Raw genomic sequence first — 9714 nt, 5'->3', positions numbered from 1 at the left:
CTCCTTCCCTCTCATTCTCTCTCATTCTCTGCTTGCCTTTCTGCTAGTATTTGCTTTACACTTTCTACCTGTATTCCCCCTTTTAAGCAAAGCCTCAAGTTCTGGGTTTCTGCTTATTAATTGGAATTAAGAATTTTTGCCAGGCATCGGTGGCCCTCACCTGTAATCCTAGCTAGTCAAGATGCTGAGATCAGAAGATTGCGCTTCAAAGCCAGCCTGGGCAGGCAAGTGCATTAGACTCTTATTTCTAATTAACCACCAGAAAACCAGAAATGGCTATGTGGCTCAAGTGGTAAGGTGCTTGCCTTGAGCTGAAGAGCTGAGGGGTAGTGTCCAGGCCCAGAGTTCAAGCTTCACGACTTACCAAAAATTAAAGTGTTTCCATAGATTTTTCTTTCAAACCATGATAATAAATTACATTTGTTCATGTAGATAATATAGGAATTTAGTATTGTTGGGTTATTAACAACTATTTAAATTATTTTTGAAAAATCATAATGAACTATGCTTTATGAATCTCATCTTATTCTGAAATATTACAAAAACAGTAGAGTTCTTCTATAGGGTCCCAATGTAATAGGAAGCCCTGTTCTATATCAGAAGTATCTATCAACCATTTCTTTCTCCTGTACCTTATCTTACATCTATTCAATTATTATTTTTATTTGTCAATTATCTTTCAGTAGTTGTACAAAGAAGTTGCCATATAACAAAAGCAGTTTATGAATTCAGTGCATATTGATTTGTGCCACACCTACAATAATCACACCCCCCTCTGACACACCATTCCCTTATTTTTCTTAGTTTTGCAGTATAGACAATGAATTCCTTTTCAGCAAATTAATTCAGTTTATATTTATTTATTTATTTATTGTCAGGCATGGGGTTTGAACTCTGGGATTGGGCCTTATCCCTCAGCTGTTCCACTCAAGGTGAGCATTCTACCACTTGAGCCAGAGTGCCACTTCCTGTTTTCTAGTGGTTTATTGGAGATAAGGGTGACATGGAGTTTCCTGCCCGGGCTGGCTTTGAACTGAGATCCTCAGATCTCAGCCTCCTGTGTAGCTAAGATTACAGGCCTGAGTGGCCTGTGCCCAGCTGATTATAGTTATTTTAAAGAGGTTGTGTAGAGGGATTTCATTTGCATAAGTCAGATGAGAACATTTCCTTTCATACAGCATCTTCTATTCCCTCACTTTCTCCCAATGAGCTTGACTACATTCTGCCCCTTCCTCTCTTCATTTGTCTACCCTTTCCCCACCCTCTTCTTTGATGTACCCAGTTCCTTGCATTAATATTCTCAGGCTTTGGCCTAGTCTTTCTAAAGATTATACTATTTGGGCCACATTGGCAGCAGCGATGGTGGAGCAGGAAGGCTCCCACAATGAAGCCCACAATCACATGCAAGTTAAGCAGCATGGAGAAAGGCAGCCAGTATGGGGCACACCAAATGTACTGGACCATCCTCTTCAGGTACATGTCCCAGAGCAAGCACTCTGAGGCCCAAGAGCTCATGTGCTCAGGAGCATATTTTTGTTCTTCCGTCATGGCCAGCAAAACAGCACAGCAGAGCTGTCCATGCAGGTGTTGGAGTCCCTGAAGTAGGCAGAAATGTATGTAGTGTCTGGTTTGGGTGTTCAGTTGATGGGCCCCTTCTCCAGAGCCCTGAACTGTTCCAGTTGGGGTTCCTGGAAACGAGGCCACCCTTAGCTCCTTCCATTTTGAGCCCTGACCCTGTGGAAAGAGCCGAACTACTGGGAATCTTGATACTACTTTCTACACTCTACAGACAGTGAGGGCTGTGCCAACATGCTGGTGGAGGACTCCATGGCCCACAGCTTCCATGGCAAATGGACATACTTGTGGCTCAGGTAGTGCTGCAGTTTCTCTATTGGAAAACAAAACCAGGTCTGTGGTCTTCATCATGTATGCACAGAAGCAACATCCATCAAGCACCTGCCACCCTCCATCCAATCCCTGCTCCACTTCATCTGATTTCTGCTGCTGGCCGTGGATGGCAGCAAGCTGACCATGTTCATGGTGCTGTGAGAGCAGTGCCAGCCCTCCCTGTACAGGCACCCAATACATGACAAGTAGCTCGACAGGACAGAACAGGACAGGAGAGTTCTCCCTCAGGGTACATCCCAAGCTTTGTCTTCCTATAGAGGCACTTGGCCACGTCCTGGCCTCCCTTAGTTACTCTATCAACTACAATTTTTCTTAGTTATGCTCTATGTATTAAAAACTTCCTTAAAGACAAGTTATACTATTCATGGATTTCATACTCACAGCTCTAAATACTGAGATGCCTAAAATATATCATTCTGCTTGAGTAAATTCCCTCCAAAAGGTTTTCCAATTCAGAAGTATATCTTTAATGGATTTTATAAAACCTTTCAAATGTTATACAAAAAAATAAGGACTAAGTAAATGAATGATCAAGTTGTTAATGATTAGAAGACTCAATGTCCTGAAACAATTCTCCTTAATTGCTCAGTACATAGAGTATAATTCCAGACGAAATTCAGCCAGATATTTTTTTATGAGAAACTTTTAAGAGGGCAAATAGTATTTCCTCACTTTCTAAGGAAATATTTTTGTAGAATCAAAATGATCTCTTCAAAGTTTTAGGAAAGTCAATAATAAATTCATCAGTACCTAGAGTTTTATAGATTGCAATGCATTTAAATGTAAATTAAGAAAATTTGTGTAGATTCCATTTTTTTTGTTCTTCCTTAAGTAGGTTTGATAGGTTTCATCTTTGAATAAATCATCTGAAGTTGTTTATTACTGTACTTTTAAATTTTATAACGGTAGGATTTCTGATAAAGTACTCATTTGTTTTGGTTATTGGTAACTGGTTTCTTCTCTGTTTTGTTATTTTGTATTTGATCAGTCTTTTAAAATATATATCCATTTATTGATCTATTCAGACACAGCTTTCATTTTCATTGATTTTCTCTGCTGTGTTCAAAAGCAGGGTTTTTTTTGCCACTTAACAAAATGATACTTAAATATCCATAGAAAAGCAAAAGAATAGAATAATAAAATAAGAGTATCAGTTCAAGCTTACTCAATAAGCAAAGAGCTGAGGATTTTGTTTCAAAGCTAGCCAGGGGAGGAAAATCTGTGAGACTCCTATCTCCAACTAAACACCAAAAATGCTGGAAATGGAGTTTGTGGCTCAAGTAGCAGAGCACTAAGCTAGAATTACATATGTGAATTCCCAGTGTCCTGGTAAGTTGTGTTTTTTTTTTTTTTTGAGGAGTGTAAATGTGTACAATTTTTAAGTCCTTAATGTAGCCTACTGCATGTATTATGAAGTTACACATGGTCTGATCTACTGTCCATATGGTAATCACTGAGATTTAAAATTCTGTCTTCCTGAACATTTTCCAATTTTCTTCTTTGAACCATACATTTAGGTATCAGGGGTATCCTATGGTCATTTTTCATTTAAGGAAAAAATCATTTCAGATTTCATTTAAAGTTTGAGACTGAGACTTGTACTTGGTGTTTGATGTTGTTGCTCTTTAGCTAGTACTTTACCAACTAAGCTATGACTTTAATCCATAATTTCAGGTTATTCAAAATGCTAGAAAAGGTAATAGTGATAATAATGCTATTAAGTCTGTCGCCCATCTAGATACTCACATTTGGTTTGTTTGGGTTCCTAGTTTATCAGTATATTTATATGTCATATGTTTTGGTGCTATTCCTGGAGCTTGAAATCAGAAACTTGCCCTCTCCTTGAAACTGAACATTGTTAGCACACACTGGTAATTCTATCTACTCAGAGAACTGAGATCTGAGAATCCAAGTTTAAATCCAGCCCAAGAAGGAAAGACCATGAGTTTCTTATCTAAATAATCCCCAAAATAAATTTGGAAGGGAATCTGTGGTTCAAGAGTAAAACACCGCTCTTGAGGGAAAATGCGTAAGTGAGAAGGTAAGGTCTTGAGTTTAAACCCCAATATCAGCACTCAAAAACGTTGCTTTCCTTGAGCTTTATATTAAATTGCTCAGAAAATAATCAGCATTGTAGTAATGTTTAACATTACTATTACAATCATCAGTTATATTTATTGATGTTATTCCTTTATTTTCCTAAATTTTACTGACACATTAATATCCAGTAATAGAAAGACAGGATTACTGTTTCACAAGTATTTATGGTAGTTGAATATATGGATGAGAGTTGCATACCAGAAGTTTGGACTGAAGAGAGATATTTGCAAGCTCTTCACATAAATAAATGATAGTTGAAGACGCTGTGGGCATGTATGAAATAAGCTAAAGAAACCAGCAAGGAAAGATAAGGCATGATTCTGGAAAGCAAACAATTTTGGAAGAATAGAAAACAAGAAAAGTATGTAGCTTTTGGTAAGAACTTTCTAACTCACCTACACGGTGAGCACATTTGATTCCTCATTTCTAGTAAAAGCCATTTTATTTTCATTAACAATGATCTATTTGTTCCATTATATAAATTTAACATATTGTATGTTTCATAGTAGATTAATATTTATACTTTTTTTTCCTTTATAGAAGGAGTCCTACATTGTAGACAAGGCTTACCTCAAATCCTTATTCTCCTGTGTCAGGTTCCTGAGTATTGGCTGGAATTACCATGTGGTAGGATAGTACTATATCCACTTATATTATTTACATTTTGTACACTTGAAAATTAGTGTGAACAACTTTAAGCCATAGTATCTTCATGAATTTGAATGAATTTCTTTCAGAAAAATGTTATAAGTAGAGTTAGTGAGTAAAGTCAAGTATGGTACACATACCTGTAATCCCAGTACCCAAGGGTATTGTAAGTTTAATAGCACCCTGAGCTTCACAGCAAGTCCTTGTCATCATCATCATCATCAACAACAACAAAAACAACAACAACTGGTGGGCTTCGAAGAGAAAAATATTAAGTGATGTGATAGGAACATACAAAATTGTGTGTGTGTGTGTGTGTGTGTGTGTGTGTGTGTGTGTGTGTGTGTGTGTTGGTCCTAGGGCTTGAACTCAGGGCCTGGTCACTGTCCTGAGATTTATGCTCAAGTCTAGCACTCTACCATTTGAACGAAGCTCCACCTCCAACCTTTTTAGAGGTCATTGGAGATGAGTCTCATCCAGTTTCCGGTCCAGGTTGACATAGAACCTAGATCCTGAAGCCTCAGCCTCTTTTATAAGTAGGATTATAGGCGTGAGTTTGTAGTAGGTATTGTATTACTGTTAAGTAATATGGTAAACATCACGCCAGTTTTTACTCGCCCCAGCAGTGTTTGAGTGTTGCACACACACTTAAGACACAACCCACACGATGTTTAATGACATCCAGGTCTCATAATCCTGTGAGATAACTATTGTTACCTATGAAGAATTTGAGGTCCAGAGACTTTAGTTAACTTTGAATCCACAGCATGGATAGAGTGGATCCTCTATGCAAGCTCAACTAGGTTTATATATTTCAGAAAACATGGTATCAACATGTGTTCTAGTCAACATGTGTTCTAGCAAGTACTGCTCTTTACAGGTACTATTAAATTCCTCTTGTATGTATGAATCATTCCTCACCCTTTAACTGTTTGCACACCATCTCATAAGCTAGGGAAAGTACAAGTGATGAGAAGAGCCATTTTTGAAAGGAAAATTGATAATGGGGTTTGAAATTGGTATTGCATATTAATATGATCTTCCATTTCAGATATGCCTCCAGCACTATATTTCTGTTTTTTAAATTTTATATTATGATAAAGGTAATTTCACATAGGTTATAGTCATATAAGTCAGGGATGAGTATATTTCTTTTTGGAAATATCACCCCTTACCTTGCTCTCTTAGATTGTCTCTCATTGGTTTGGTTTTTATTTACTTCTCCTTCTCCTTCTCCTTCTCCTTCTTCTTCTTCTTCTTCTTCTTCTTCTTCTTCTTCTTCTTCTTCTTCTTCTTCTTCTTCTTCTTCTTCTTCTTCTTCTTCTTCTTCTTCTTCTTCTTCTTCTTCTTCTTCTTCTTCTTCTTCTTCTTCTTCTTCTTCTTCTCCTCCTCCTCCTCCTCCTCCTCCTCCTCCTCCTCCTCCTCCTCCTCCTCCTCCTTCTCCTCCTCCTCCTCCTCCTCCTCCTCCTCCTCCTCCTCCTCCTCCTCCTCCTCCTCCTCCTCCTCCTCCTCCTCCTCCTTCTTCTTCTCCTCCTCCTCCTCCTCCTCCTCCTCCTTCTTCTTCTTCTTCTTCTTATTACTGTTATGTAGAAGGTTTGTTAGATACGTTTGGTAATGACTACCTATTTTTGTCTTTGTTTTTGATATAGTCAGTCATGAGGCTTGAACCTATGGCCTGGGCAGTGTTCCTGAGCCCTTTTGCTGAAGAATGGCATTCATATTGAGCCAAAGCTCTACTTCAATGAGTATATTTCTATTTGGACAATGTCACCCTTTCCCTGCTTCTCCTCCAGTTTTCCCCTCCTTCCCCACCAACAATTTTCATAGTGCACTTTCAACATAGTCTCAACTGAGTGCCACTGCTGCATTTGTTCATCCTTTGTCTCTCCATTGCTATGCCCCCTTTACCTTCCCAAAGAGAGATAAATGAAAAAATGACAAAAAATGAAAGAAAATAAAGAAAAAATATTATCTTTCTTCTGGTCCTTGGTCACTGGTCATTTTTGAGATAGGTTGTGTGTGTGTGTGTGTGTGTGTGTGTGTGAGTATAGTGGGGCTTGAACTCAGGGAGCTAACCTTAGGCTATTTTACTTATAGCTAACTCTCTACAATTTGAACCAAGCATCCATTTCTGGATTTTGAACAGTTAATTGGAGATAAAATTTCACAGATTTTCCTGCCTGGGGTAGCTTCAATCCACTTTCCACAGGTCTCATCCTTCTTAGAGCCACTGGTGATGCTTGGCCTACCTTCTTTTTATTAAGTAGTTGAAATGTAAAAGAAAGTTTCAGCACTAGTAAAAAAGAATTAATTTAACGTACGCAGCTTCTTTAAGTTTTAATAATTTGTCACATATGATATATACAGAACAACAGTTTTTGTAAATGCCCCTGAAATTTGGTTTTCATCTGGGATTTTTCCTCATCATGAACTTGATTTTATAACTTTTTATCTAATAAATATTGATGAAAACATGTCCAGAGGGCATTAATTATCTTTTCTTGTCTTTCATTATGAAATGGTGCAAGGTAACGTGTCATGATAAATTTGTGTGCCGGACACTGATGATATATTCACATTCTTAGTCAGAAGGCATTAGTGCCTGTTACAAATCACCTAGATCTGACAAAACCTTATCTCAGGTCTTGTTACCACCTTCCTCTATGTCATTCTCTTAGAGAGCAATTCCGAGTCTCCAGTGATCATGACAGAGCCGTCCTGGACCCTCTCAGGACCCACCAAGATCACCACTCATGTGTGTCACCTAAAGAGTGATGGGAGACTGGTGTCTACTTCTTATAATAGAAAACAGCACAGGAACTGTTACGTCCTTAAACTGTCCTCAGTCCTGAGGATTCCTCATTGAGCATTGAAACTTAAGAATTAAGGAGACATTAAACTTTCTCTTCCTTCTGCCAGTTTCTGCTGCTGTCATCTTCTGTGGAAAGAAATAATCTGAGCTCTAGAAGCCATTTTGCTTATTCTAGGCCCTTAGAGTAAGTCTGGCTTTTATACTTAGACATTAAGATATGTAGTGATAAAAATAGCAAACAACATTTTTCCTATTCTATTTATTACTCAAATAGGAGTTTGAAAAAGTGACTTCTAATTAAGTGCCTCTAATAAGAATTAGAATAATTAATACTAATAAGAATTATTGGTAGAATTTGAAAACATATTTGAGTAAGTTCCTCAGTGAGCTGTGCAAAAGAAACCACAGCAAGTGTGCTGGGTCTTCCAGTCTAACCTCTTGACCCGGAAGGAGCACCTCCCTGCTAGGCCTCCAAATTGAAAAAAGAATACTGCTTATATCTCAGATTACATGCCAAAGCTACATACCAAAGAAAGATAAGGATAAGTGATTAGTTTGACTTTGGAACAATGCAGATGGCAAGGAGAGTTCTAAGTGAACAGAAACAAAAAGAAATTTTCTTTTTTTCATGTAGTACAATAAAAAGAGCTTTTCTTATTATCACTAAATTGTGGTTATTTGTACTTAGTACTAGCTTCTTGAAACTCCTAAAACACTCTTTAACATGAACTCAGAAGTTCCAATGGTATCAGCTTGACATTTGATGGGAAAAAATTTATTTTTATATTTTAAAAAATATTTTATTGGGAATGTGGGGGAAGATGGCGGAAGAGAAGCTGGAATCTGAACAAGCTCTCGCATAGAAAGCAGTTTTAGAGTTCCAGTGAACAGCCCTAAGCCAGAGAACCACACCAAGTGTGCCATCACAGGACAGAGGTTTAGGCAATAGAGGGGAAATCAAGGCAAAGAGACACATCTGAGCGCTTGCCAGCGCTGCCGCGGCAGCAGTCGCGGCGGCGACTGCAGGGCACCATAACTGAGCCACAGAGTCCAGGAAGAAGGAGCCAGATGCAGCGGGTGAGCGGATTCGACTCAACACTAGCAAGAACAGACAAGGAGCAGACATCTTCATCCTGCAGTTTGCGGACCAGAGACAACCCAGGAACCAAGACTCAGCATGAGTAGAAGCCCGACTTCCTCACTCCTTCTCAGGGAGCAGAGGAGGGAAGGCCACCCCTCCCCCCCCAGCACCGGTGATCTCCATCTTGGATACTAACAAAGCTCGGCGGAGCTGCGACCTCCAGCTCAGGCCTTGGAATAAAACGAGTCATTTAGCAGATCACAAGAACTTAACGGCGGCGTGACCTGCCAGACTCAGCTCCATCCAGGGAAAAGTCACCCAGCTCGGGTGCCAGCCATAGGAGTGGCTTTCCGCACTGGGTAACCAGAGCCAGAGGCTGAACCTCCCTCTAGCAGCCTCCACAATCAATTGAAAAACAGAAACCCTGAGAATGGCTCCAGGCTGGGCTCTGTGAGGTTTTCACAAAATAGCCCCAGGGAAAATCTACTGTTAGGAAAACGAACCCTCAAATATGTATTTTAATGTTTTTGTTTCTTTCATGCATGTGTTTCTAACGCATTTATAATATTATTTCTTTGTTGCTTTGTATGTCCCTCCCCCACAGTGTAACCCCCGCTTTCACTATATTTGATGTCAGTATAACATGTGGAGGAGATGGGGAAAAACCAGTCGTTTAAGGATTCAGGTGGACCTGTTGCAACAATGAGAAGTACAAAATGTCATGTCAAAACCAGCTTTACAATGTCGGAGTGGGGGGGAGGGGGGGTTTGATTGGGTGGGGGGAAGGGGGGAGGGTGGGAAGGGAGGTGAAGGGTAAACAAAGGAGGAGGCTGCAATGCTTGGTAAGAAATGTATGCATTATCCTGCCCATGTAATTGTAACCCCTCTGTACAGTATGTTCTCAAATAAAATAAAATAAAATTAAAAAAAAAAGAATTGACAGGGATAAAACTAATTTGAAAAGAAAAATGAAATAAAGTAAAAAGAAAAAACTAGTTACAGTACATTGGCTATATCAAGGTTGACAACTAAACAAAATAAGACCTGCTGTTTCAATATCTTGATGTTCATTTCATTTAGCATCATTTTGTATGATCACACATATGTTTATAGTACTTCAGCTATTACAATCCTCTGTCAGGACTAACAGGATAATACTAATTGC

General features: G+C 39.0%; 1 pseudogene; it reads left to right on the top strand.

Annotated features, from left to right (window-relative positions):
• The first annotated feature begins 1417 nt into the window (after window positions 1-1417).
• LOC122121192 lies at window positions 1418-2196 on the top strand (annotated as a pseudogene).
• The last annotated feature ends 7518 nt before the right edge of the window (window positions 2197-9714 follow it).

Source organism: Dipodomys spectabilis, unplaced genomic scaffold (genome assembly GCF_019054845.1).
Source record: "Dipodomys spectabilis isolate Male_0828 unplaced genomic scaffold, ASM1905484v1 ptg000186l, whole genome shotgun sequence".
Lineage (NCBI taxonomy): Eukaryota > Metazoa > Chordata > Mammalia > Rodentia > Heteromyidae > Dipodomys > Dipodomys spectabilis.
Note: the sequence above shows the minus strand (reverse complement) of the source record. Positions and strands in the feature narration are given on the sequence as shown.